The sequence below is a fragment of the Priapulus caudatus genome, unplaced genomic scaffold (genome assembly GCF_000485595.1).
Source record: "Priapulus caudatus unplaced genomic scaffold, Priapulus_caudatus-5.0.1 Scaffold58, whole genome shotgun sequence".
Lineage (NCBI taxonomy): Eukaryota > Metazoa > Priapulida > Priapulimorpha > Priapulimorphida > Priapulidae > Priapulus > Priapulus caudatus.
In genome coordinates this window covers 1,125,505-1,136,911 of record NW_014577119.1, presented here as the reverse complement: position 1 = coordinate 1,136,911, position 11,407 = coordinate 1,125,505, and the positions used below count along the sequence as shown (strand labels likewise).

Below are 11,407 nucleotides of genomic sequence, written 5' to 3'. Positions count from 1 at the left end.
TTGCTCGCGTCAACAATAATAGTCTACAGTAAGACTTAACATGTCTGTCTGAACACGTCACGAGGTTAACTTCGTTACCAATACATGCAACAATGAATTTCCCTTGTTGATTTTGTGTTGTTTGGTTATTGTTGATGTCACTCTGTTTCTTCGCGAGATTTCTAACGAAAAAAAAATGAGAGAAGAACTTGCTTGTCTTTTTAACTTGCATTAAGGTAATAAAGGACGCGGGCCAGTCTTAGAAATGGTTTTACGTCACGAATCAGATGCCAAATTTGGTCGGAATTAGATGCATTCTTGGGTGGCGCTATTTGACAAAGCAATTGTCAGACACTCTAGGAAATGCGGCTGTGTTAATGTATTTGATACTCTAAAAATATGCGTTAATTTTTGTGGTAAGTTTTTACTTGGTGTAATATAAGTTACCATATCCACTAGTAAGTGAGAATATATTTTACTGCATTTTTGTATTTGTGGATATGTTGATGAAATCAATCATTTAGATTCGAAATTTTTAAACGTGAAAATAACAATCAATGAACATTGTGCCTCGCCTCGGGTATTTGGACATGTCGTAAGTTCGCCCGCGTTGTGGCGTTCTACGCGATGCTGTGCGTACCGTGGCAATTATATGAATCACATGCTCAAGTACGCCAGCAACAGCAGGTTGCAAATGTAATTTTTTATAGCGGAATATTAGTGGGCCAAGGTGATTGGGTCTAACGCTGTGATTACTGTTAATGCCTGGGAACAAACTGAATTAAGTGACTGTGGACCGCTGAGCAGTTTTTACTGAGCATCTTCTGACCAGCACAAGACTACTGCTATGAGCTACAGCGTAATCTTCCGAATATCCTATCCAAACATGTAGGCTCTGCCTTGTGTAAGTTGGCGCGTATTAAACAATTATCAAGAAGAACAAGAAGCCGGGATAAATCGCTATATATATATATATATATAATATTTAATATATAATTATTAATATATATTATAATATATTAATATTAAATATATATATAAGTAATATTATTGTTAATAATTAATTTGTCGATATACTATATATATATATATATGATATAATGTATTTGTATTGGTGTTAGTCAGTTGCGGCGTATGCCTATGTAAGGTCGTCTGTCTATTTGCGACTGAATGCACCGCGGGACATTAGCGTTCACTTATTCCGTCATACAGGTCCATAATTCGTGATATGCGTAAAGCCTAAAATAGATAATGCATTCTCAACGTTACTAAATTCACGAGTTTCAGACAGAACAGTTCGGTTCCTTCACAAGCACACGTGCGTCGGACATTTTAACAAGTATTCATCTATTGCTTATTGCGATCGAGCGGCGGTAAAACAGTTCGTAAGCGATCTTCGCCAAAACGTCTAAACTAATATGATAAGCTGGGGCCCCGCTTGTCAGAAAGCAAAATTAGTTTTAACATTAGTTTTAACATTCCCTTCCATCAGTAAACCCTATGAAATCGTTCCACTCGATGATAAATAATCACTATTTACACGCAGAAGTTACAATTAAGTGAAGTTATATCTTATATTTAATGAGTAAAAATGTGTGTTTTTTCTTGAAAACATGTCAAAAACATTAATTATCTACCGATTCGTAAAACAAACAAAACGATTTACAAATGGCGTATGGCATTTTCTCTTGTTTTAAAATACTCTGCCACTGACCACGCACTCTCGCGTCTCGTGTTACAGTGTGAGGAATTTGTCTGTGTGCGAAATAAATCGAAGACGCCTGCTGTGGTTTTGTCCTCAAATATTTTTAGATATGTGGTTAGCCATCATAAATATGCATAAATATACTGTGTGTACAACTATGTGTTGAATTTGAATTTTGTGATCGATTCTCATCCAATCCAGCAGCCTTGGAACATCAATTTATGAAGTTCCTGCCATCGTAAGTTTTCCTGTAGCTGCGATGCGGTTTCTGTCAACGTACTCTCGCGTAACTTTAACATTAGTCGTAAGTGTTATCTCTAGCATTAACATTAGCATGTAACTTTACGATGTTTTTCTTGACACCGGCCCCGCTGCGAATACACTCCATGCGGCTCCACTACACGGGCAGGGCACGCTGCAGCGAGTGGCGGTGCGCTTCTGGTATCGAGCTCTGTGATCGAGTCGCGTACTCGTATTACGTACCCGCTGCTGCCCTGTCGTCATTCGTCTATCGTTGACATTTGCGCATGAATCCGTGCGTTCTTGGCGCATTATTGCGTCTTGTCGAGGCTCACAAAATTGCACTCTCCTTCGCAATAAACTGACTGTTTTGGTTTTAGCGGAGCGCACTGCGTCCGCGCGCGGAGGAGACGGCCGGAGAGGCGGACCCGCCCTTCTCGCTAATCACTGTCTTCCTCCTCCCCTGTCACTTTACTGTCCTCCTGCTTTCCCGTCTTTCTCCTTACTACCGTTCGCCTCTTCCGCGGTTTTCTCGTCCTGTCTTCCTCGTTCCCTCCTTCCTCCTACTGCGCCTCGGTCTCTCCCACTTGTTGCTTCTTACGTACTTTACTCTCCGCCGCGTCTCCCTATTACTCTTCCTTGTCCCGCCTCGCGGCAGCGGCTATGATAGGTGGTTCGGGACGTTTCGCTTGGCTGACTTAGGTGTACGTGCGTGTCTGAGTGTATAGTGTCTTGTTGCCGCTCGTGCGCGCCTAAAATATTGAAACAAATACGTATCGGTGCCCATAAAATTATGATTACTTGCAATTCCCTGGCTCTTGCGTGCGGTGCCGTAAGGTGCGTGCTGGCTGGCCGTGGCGACGGTATGTCTGCGTGCGTGTGTATACGTGCGTGTCGTTGTGCGCGCGGCGGCGTTGTTGATGCGTGCCGCGTGCGTGTTACCGATGTGTCTGCTGGTGCTGGATTTATGTTATGTATGCGTTAGTGTACGCTGCGATTTGCCTGCTGCGCGCGGGGCCAAGCCGCACGTTCGCGCAACATCATCCCTACATCGTTCACTCCCATACCGACGATCGTGACGACGACGACAACGACGATCGTGGTACATGTTGTCTGGATGTCGCGTATTATTGGCATTCTAGCACGCGACGCACGTGCGCAGGATGGTTGTCTGGATGTGCCGTTTATCGCGCATTAGCACGCGACGACGTGGGTTTATGTTGTTCTGGAGTGCTGTTTACTGGCATCTAGCACGCGGACGACGTGGGATGTTGTTGGTTGGTGGTTTACTAGCAGCTAGCACGCGACGACGTGAGGTATGTTGTCCTGGATGTGGTTTGATGGCATCTAGCACGCGCGACGACGTGGGGTTACTCGTTTTTCTGTATGTGTTGCTTTCAACTTGGCATCTAGCACGCGACGACGTGGTATGTTGTCTGGATGTGGTTTACTGGCATACTAGCACGCGCGACGTGGGTCTATGTTGTCTGATGTGTGCTTTACTGAACATCTAGACCGCGACGACGTGTGGTTATGTTGTCTGGATGGTGGTTTACTGGCAGCTAGCACGCGACGACGTTGGGGTATGTTGTTGTCTGGATGTGGTTTATGGCATTCTATGACACGCGACGACCGTGGGTATCGTTGTCTGGATGTTGGTTTACTGCATCGGCATCTAGCACGCGACGACGTGGGCTATGTTGTCTGGATGTAGGTTTTACTGCATCGGCATCTGCACGGCGACGACAGTGGCGTCATGTTTGTCTAGCGACATTGTGGTTACTTGGCATTCTAGCACGCGACCGACGTGGACGGTTGTTGTGTTCTGGATGTGGATTTACTGGCATCGTGAGCACGTGACGACGGGGTATGTTGTCTGGATGTTGGTTTACTGGCATTTAGCACGCCCGACGACGTGGGTGTGTGTTCTGGATGTGGTTTACTGCATTGGCATCTAGCACGCGACGACGTGGCGTTATGTGTCTGGATGTCGTGGTTTACTGCACTTACACGTGACGACTGGGTATGTTGTCTGGAATGTGGTTTACTGGCATCTTAGCACGTGACGACAGGTGGGTATGTTGTCTGGATGTTGGTCTTACTGGCATCTAGCACGCCACGACGTGGGTATGTTGTCCTGGATGTGGTTTACTTGGCATCTATGCACGCGACGACGTGGGTATGTGTGTCTGGATGTGGTTTACTGGCATCTGCACGCGAGACGCGTGGGTATGTTGTCTGGATGATTTTGGTTTACTGACATCTAGCACGCGGACGACGTGTGGGATATGTTGTCTGGATGTGGTGATTACTGGGCATCTTAGCACCGACGAGTGTGGTATTTGTCTGGCATTGTTTGGTTTATGACATTCTAGCACGGCGACGAGTGGTATGTGTGTCTGGATGTTTGGTTTACTGGCATCTAGCACGCGAACGACGTGGGTATGTGTCTGGATGTGGTTTGACTGGCATCTAGCACGCGACGGACGTGGGCGTATGGTTGTCTGGATGTGGTTACTGACAATCTAGACGCGCTGACGACGTGGGGTTATGTTGTCATGTGATGTGGTTTAACTGGAGCTAGCACGCCACGACGTGGGTATGTTGTCCTGGACTGTGGTTTAGTGGCATCTAGCACGCGGACGACGTGGGGGTATGTTGTCTCGGATGTGGTTTACTGGCATCTAGCACGCGACCGACGTGGGTATGTTGTCTGGATGTTGGTTTACTGGGCATCTAGCACGCGACGACGTGGGTATGTTGTCTGGATGTGGTTTTATACTGGCATCTAGCACGCGACGCACGTTGGGTATGTTGTCGGATGTGTGTCTTCACTGGTCAATCTAGGCACGCGCGACGTGGGTGTGTCGGTCTGGATGTGGTTTACTGGCATCTAGCACGCCGACGCCGGTCGATGGCTGAACGATTGTCGTCACGTGATCTCGCGTGCATAAGTGCTGGTGTGTGTGTGTGCAGTGTGGTGTCTGTGTGTGTGTGTCAGTGTGCGTGTGCGTGGTCTGGTGCCGTATCCCGTCTGCCGTCGCGTGCGGCGAGGATACAGGACGGCGTGTGTATGTGTGTGTGTGTGCTTGGTGTGTGTGGCTGTTGTGTGGTGTGTGAGTGTGTGTGTGTGTGTGGTGTGTGTGTGTGTGTGTTGTGTGTGTGCGTGCTGTGCGTCGTTGTGCGTGTGTGAGTGTGTGTGTGTGTGTGTGTGTGTGTGTGTGTGTGTGTGTTGTGTGTCTGTGACCGTGAACTCCCGTGTTGTCTGAGGGATGTATGTGTGTAGTGTGTGTGTGTGTGTGTGGTGTGTGTTGTGTGTGTGTGTGTACGGTTATGTGTGATGTGTTGTGTGTGTGTGCGCGCGCGGTGTGGTGTGTGTGAGTGCGTGCTTGTCTCCTGTTACTTTATACGCGGGGATCAGCGGCGGTTTACTCTGCATAAGTTATGTTGACATTACTGCTGCTGCCCGGGGAAGTTATCAATGTGAGCATAGTACAGCGCCGAGAGAAGAAAAGAGGCGAAGTCGGGGAAAGCGAAGAGAACGGGAGCAGATAGAGAGGGAGTCAGCGAGAGGGACAGAACACGTGGCAGAGACATGGCCAGATGAAACGTACAATGGAACTGTGGCGGGAGAGACAAGCGAGCTCGCGACAAAACGGTGATAGACGGACGCGGGGAAGGAGTTAGAGAGGAAGGGCACGGATAGACTGGACGGAGGACGGCAAGGACCGGATAGACGGAGACCGACCGGATAGCGACGGCTAGAGCGGCATTAGGCGGATCCGGAATGACGACAGATGGACGGACGGGCGGATAGACGGGCGGAAGGACGGATAGACGGACAGAAGGACGGATTAGACTGACGAGAAAGACGGATAGACGGACGGAAGGACGGCCAAGCACTGACGGAAGGATTGACGGATGGAAGGGACGGATAGATGACGGGAGACGGATAGACTGACGGAAGACCGACGGATGGACGGACGGAAGGACGGATACTGACTGAAGGATCGACGGATTGAAGGACGGATAAACGGACGGAAGGACGGATAGACTGACGAGGACCCGCACGGGCATGGACGGACGAGCAAGGACAGATAAGCTCAAGTGACGGAAAGGATCGACGGATAGGAAAGGACCGGATAGACGCGACGGAAGGACGGCATAGACTGACGGTAGAGACGACGGTGGAGGGACGATGGACGAGATAGAGTGACGAAGGAATCGCACGGGACGGAATGACGGATAGACGGACGTAATAGGACGAGGATGAACGGATGGGCGTAAAAAGTTCAGACAGACATACACGCGATCCAATAACGGCTCGCCCCATCACATATAGTGTCCGCTCGTCGTACCACCATTACTACTCGTCTACACCTACTTGTCCTCCCTCCCCCACTCTCCTCTCCACCCTCTCACGCTCACCGCTTCCCATCGACGCCCCTCCCCACCTCTCACACTCCCACGCCTCCCTACCTCTCTACGCCCACCGCCTCTCCGCCCACCGTCTGCCACCCACCGCTCACGCATCCTCCTTCACCGTCCCACCGCACTTTCTCACGCCCCACGCTCACACTCTCACGCCCACCGCTCCCCACCTCTCACACCCCACCGCTCCCCACCCTCACGCCCCACCGTCTGCCACACCTCTCACGCCCCACTGCTCACTTTTAACCTCTCACGCCCCACCGCTCACCACCTCTCACGCCCCACCGCTCCCCACCTCTCACGCCCCACCGCTCACCACCTCTCACGCCCCACCGCTCACCATCTCTCACGGCCCACCGCTCATCGCCTCAAACCTCACCTCCCATATCCCACCGCTCACCACCTCTCACTTCTCCCCACCTTTCACGCCTCGCCTCTTCCCACCTCTTACCTCTCCCCACCCACCTCTCAGGCTCCGCCACTCACCGCCTCTCACCTCACCTACCACAACCCGCCGTCTCTCCAAACGCACGGTGATTGAATTTCGGATATCATCGCAATCTCGCGAGGACAGGAGCTCTTTTATTTTTCGTTTCACGTGCATAATATACTTGGCAATAATTCAGGTCTGCTTCTGAGCTGTTTATGCTTGTTATTTGATCTGTTTGCTCAGGAAAGAGAAGCCAGAGACGCACGTCTGCTTTCCAGGCGGTACTCGCTAGCTGCGATGGCTTCGTGGCAGAAGAGATTAAATATAAAGATGAATTGCCACGAAGGTTCTGCCGCCGGTTGCAGATGAAATCTCGTAAAAATATTAATCGCAATTCTAACGGTTCGTGTTTGTCTTTTCGACGGTTTATTTCCTGGTGCATAATTGTAACGTAATTAGAAAGAGTAATTGTGGGGGCGAGTGATGTGAACGGCGTTTTCCTGTCTGTCGCTTTTCGGTAGGGGTGTGCGTGACGTCAGCAATAGCTGTGTACACAGCTATACACTATCCGAGACTGAGAGAAAGGTGATCCTGAGTTAGGTATATATAACTATAGTTATAGGTTATAGTTATAGGTATAGGTATAGGTATAGGTAACTATAGTTTCTTTCTGGCGTAGTGCGAGCCATGGACGCCATTCAGTTTAACCGTTTTTCCTGGTCGCGTATAGTACTTCAATTTATTATTGGCGCAGTGCTCGCACTTATAAGCTGTGACAAAGACAAATGAAATTCTTGCAAATAAATCGTTGAGGTTATATACCTGACACGCCGAGTCGCCACGTCATTAATGTCACGTTGTTGAACTGGCTACAGCTAAAAGCCTTCTAAGTCACGTCGCGTCGAGCTGCGCTTTAGTTTGATCTCGTCCACGACTGATGCTCCTTGCCGCCGCTGTCTTGGCGAGATTTCGCCCTGTCGAAATTTTCCGATTCGAATTTCACCCACGTCGCCTGGCCAGGCGGAGGAAGATTGATAGCGTACGGGGTGATCGCCGAAGCTTCAGTAACCCCGTCACCTGGCGATGTTGGTCGTAATGAGGTGGTAACGATTTTCCGCCAAATAGCGTTTAACGAACGATTGCGATGTCGTATGAGGAGCGCGGGTTCCGCGTAGGGCGTTTGTCATGTTAGGCGGCAGCGATGATGACGTCACGCGAATAACCCCGAAAAAGTGCACAAGTTTGACCGTAATTTATTTTTACTTTTTTATTTAATATTTATTTATTTATTTATTTATTTAATAATATGTTTATTTATTTGTTTATCTATCTATTTATTTATTTACTTATTCGTTCATTTATTCGTTTATTTTTCTGTCCGAGGAATTATTATGAATTAATTGGACTCGCGTGAGACAGACACATGATTATGAGTCTATTCGACGTAGACTGACGCTTTCGTTATCGCGCAGACCCCTACCAGAGTTACCGCTCGACGGCAAACAAGAAACTTTCGTCTGCCTAATATTAAAATGAACTCATTCTGCTGTCATCTAGAACCACACGCCGTTGTGCTGTTAGTTAATTAAGCTACTAAGCTAGATGGGGAGAATGTAATAACCCAAATTAATAACCGTAGACGTGTACCTAGCCATAGTCTCAAGTATTCGATAGCAGAGAGGAACAATATTATGAACGGACCGACGTGAATTACGCGGTAAAATCACATATTGAGTCTAGACTAAGTGCATATTTGAGGCGTAACCTTCACTCGGTGTCCTGTCCCTCACCGATATCAGTGAGGTACGGTCTCGAGAAGGCTCGCGCTTCGCGGTATATCCAGACTGTATATTGCGCTGTATTGCACGCCGACGTCTCTGATGATGCAATGGCAGCTTCGTGCTGTGTCATCACAGCGTAACCTTCTCGTGCCGTAATCGGAAACACGGGACTTATCATATGACACGGGTGAACTTTAGCGTCCGATTTCAAATTCTATTCGGAATATATGAGCGCCGTAATTAGTCGTTAATTAATGTGACGTTGTAAAGCGAACCCGCGAAGCCGTGCAATTAACCTGTCGTGGTTACGTACGTGGCGGTGAGTCGGTTCGCCCAGCCTATGGACAATTACACGCCGTCGAGTCACGTCACCAATATCGCGCGCGCGAAACGATGCGGTCGCAATATGCTCTCGCTGCAAAAACGAATGAAAATGAGAAATGAAATGAATTCAGACAAAAACGCCATGCATTATGCTAATTATGATCTCGTCTGGCTGCGACATTTCGCGCTAATTGTGTCACGTGATCGTCTGCGACATTTCGCGCCGATTATGTCACTCGATCGTCAGTTGTCATTGTCTGTAGAGATTATGCCCGTCACCGGTAATGGGTTACGGTTAGAGTTACAGGTGGGGGTCAGGATCACGGTTAGATTAATGGTTAGTGTTAGGGTTGCGTTTATATTTAGAGATAAAGGTGCGGTTAGCATTAGGATTATGGTTAACGTTAGGACAGTATTTAGAGTTCGAGGCGCGGTTATGCTATTTGGGTTAGGATTAGGGTTGGTGTTAAGGTTAGGCTTATGGTTAGTGTTAAACAAAGAGTTGCGTTTATAGTTAAAGGCATCGTTAGGATGATGATTAAGTTTAGGTTCTGATTTCAAGCAGTGTTTAGAGGTAGATGAATGGTGAGGATTAGGGATAGTGTTAGGGATGCGTATAGAGATACAGGTGCGGTTATGATATTTGGGTTAATTGGGATTAGGGTTGGAGTGTAGGTTGCGTTTAGTGTTAAAGGTGTCGTCAGGTTTAGGATTATGGTGAGAGCTATGGACTTGGGGTTTCTTTTTGAGCTATATTGGTGGTTAGGATCTTTTTAGGGTTAAAGTTAGAGTTACGTTTAGAGTTAAGATATTGTGAGTGGTTAGAGGTGGCTAAGATATTTGGGTCAGGTTTATGGTTAAAGTTGGGGTTACGTTTATAATTAAAGGTGTGGTTAGGATGTTTCGGATAAGGTTACGGTTAGAGTTAGGGATACTTTTAGAGTTAGAAATGCGTTCATGATATTAGGTTTATGATTAGCACAGTTGCCGAGCGCAGGTGCGTGTGCACGCACGCGCCAGTATAGCAGCGGTAAACAGACGGTTTGTTCCCACCACATCCAGCAATCTAATGACAGCGTCACCGTTGCTTACGGATCATAACTAGATGAGACGACCGCCGTTAATTCGCGCACAAAGCCAAATGAGTTTAGCAAAAAGCTCTTTGATGCGCGCGTTATCAAAGACGTGCTCTTTATGAAAACCTGTCCGTGTCTCTTCTACCGATCGGGCTTCCATTGAGGGCAAGCGCGCGAGGTTTTCGTGCCGAGGTTTAATTGGCTGTGATGTCCTTCCTGGTCTCCTCGATTCACGAAGAACAGTTTATAATTACCTACGTGTAGCGTGTAGTGTGTGTACACGTGCGGTGCGTGGTGTGTCGCTGGGTCGTTGCTGAACGCTCGTTGCAACAGTTTCCACAAGACGCGCTTCTATAAACGAAACGCTCCAGCGCTTCTGTAGAAGTCGTAATTGTTATTATTATATATTTATGCATTTATCCATAAAGTGCTAAAGTATTTCGTATAGATTTTCCTACGAAAACATATCCTTGCAGTAGAAGATCGCGGCAAATTCTCGTCGCAAGGTCTACTCCCGCGTTATCATAAAAAATCTTCGCGTGAACTAGCGCTCACTAGTGCCAACATAGTGGCCATAGTGGCCATAGTGGCCAACATAGTGCCAACATAGTGCCAACATAGTGCCAACATACATGGCTCTCACCATGTACTACTACTACTCAGTCAAGATGTCAGTTCGTGGTTAGTTTTGTGTGCGGGGCTCTATCGTGCGCGCTCTGGCCGCGGTGTAGTAGAGCCAGTAGTAGTAGTAGTAGCCAGCCGTGCTGCCGCGGTAGTCCACCACCGCTATATCATCTATACACGCGCGTCGACGAGGTCGCCACTCCTCTCATGTCAAAAGCCACGGCAGACGCACTGCTTCCGCGAGGATGTTTAGCTCTAGGATTTTTTCTCTTTTTTTCTCTCTCGTCTCTTACGAGAGCCCAGACCCTCTCATAACTTAAGATTAAGATGAAAATAACACATTTACACAAAGAATTGTAATTATTGTGATATTATATTTTATATTAATGAATGAAATGTTTGTTTTTAATGAAAAATACATCAGAAAACTTACTTATCTACCGATCATAAACTAAAAGAAATACAGTATTTACAAATGGCGTTTGTTCTCTTGTTTTAAAGGTTTGTTGAGTCAAAACAAATCAATGCAGTCAATCAGAGGAGCTCAAAACTCTGCAATGGATATAACGTGTAGGGAAAAAAAATTCGCCTCCCGCGAGTCTCGAGTGTTAACGCGACGTCGGCGTCGTTAGTAAATATCAGCAGCGTGCCAGCCCTAGGGTCCCTATATACAGAGAGTTGCACCAACTCAGGATTTGACTCCATGTTGTTTCCAAATGTATCCAAGCTGCCGCTTAAGTACAGCGCTGTATGGATACGCTGTACAATGGTCCGTAGTAATTAATTAGACTAATCGTGCTTCAAAAAACTCAAAATT

The 11,407-nt window shown here is 47.5% G+C and overlaps 1 long non-coding RNA gene across 1 annotated transcript in view; it reads left to right on the top strand.

Annotated features, from left to right (window-relative positions):
* The first annotated feature begins 11,036 nt into the window (after window positions 1-11,036).
* The window catches only part of LOC106821089, a 7,172-nt gene continuing 6,801 nt past the window's right edge, over window positions 11,037-11,407 (top strand). The window contains exon 1 of the long non-coding RNA XR_001395694.1: window positions 11,037-11,195. This is a non-coding gene — a long non-coding RNA (uncharacterized LOC106821089). The remainder of the gene's footprint in view (window positions 11,196-11,407) is intronic.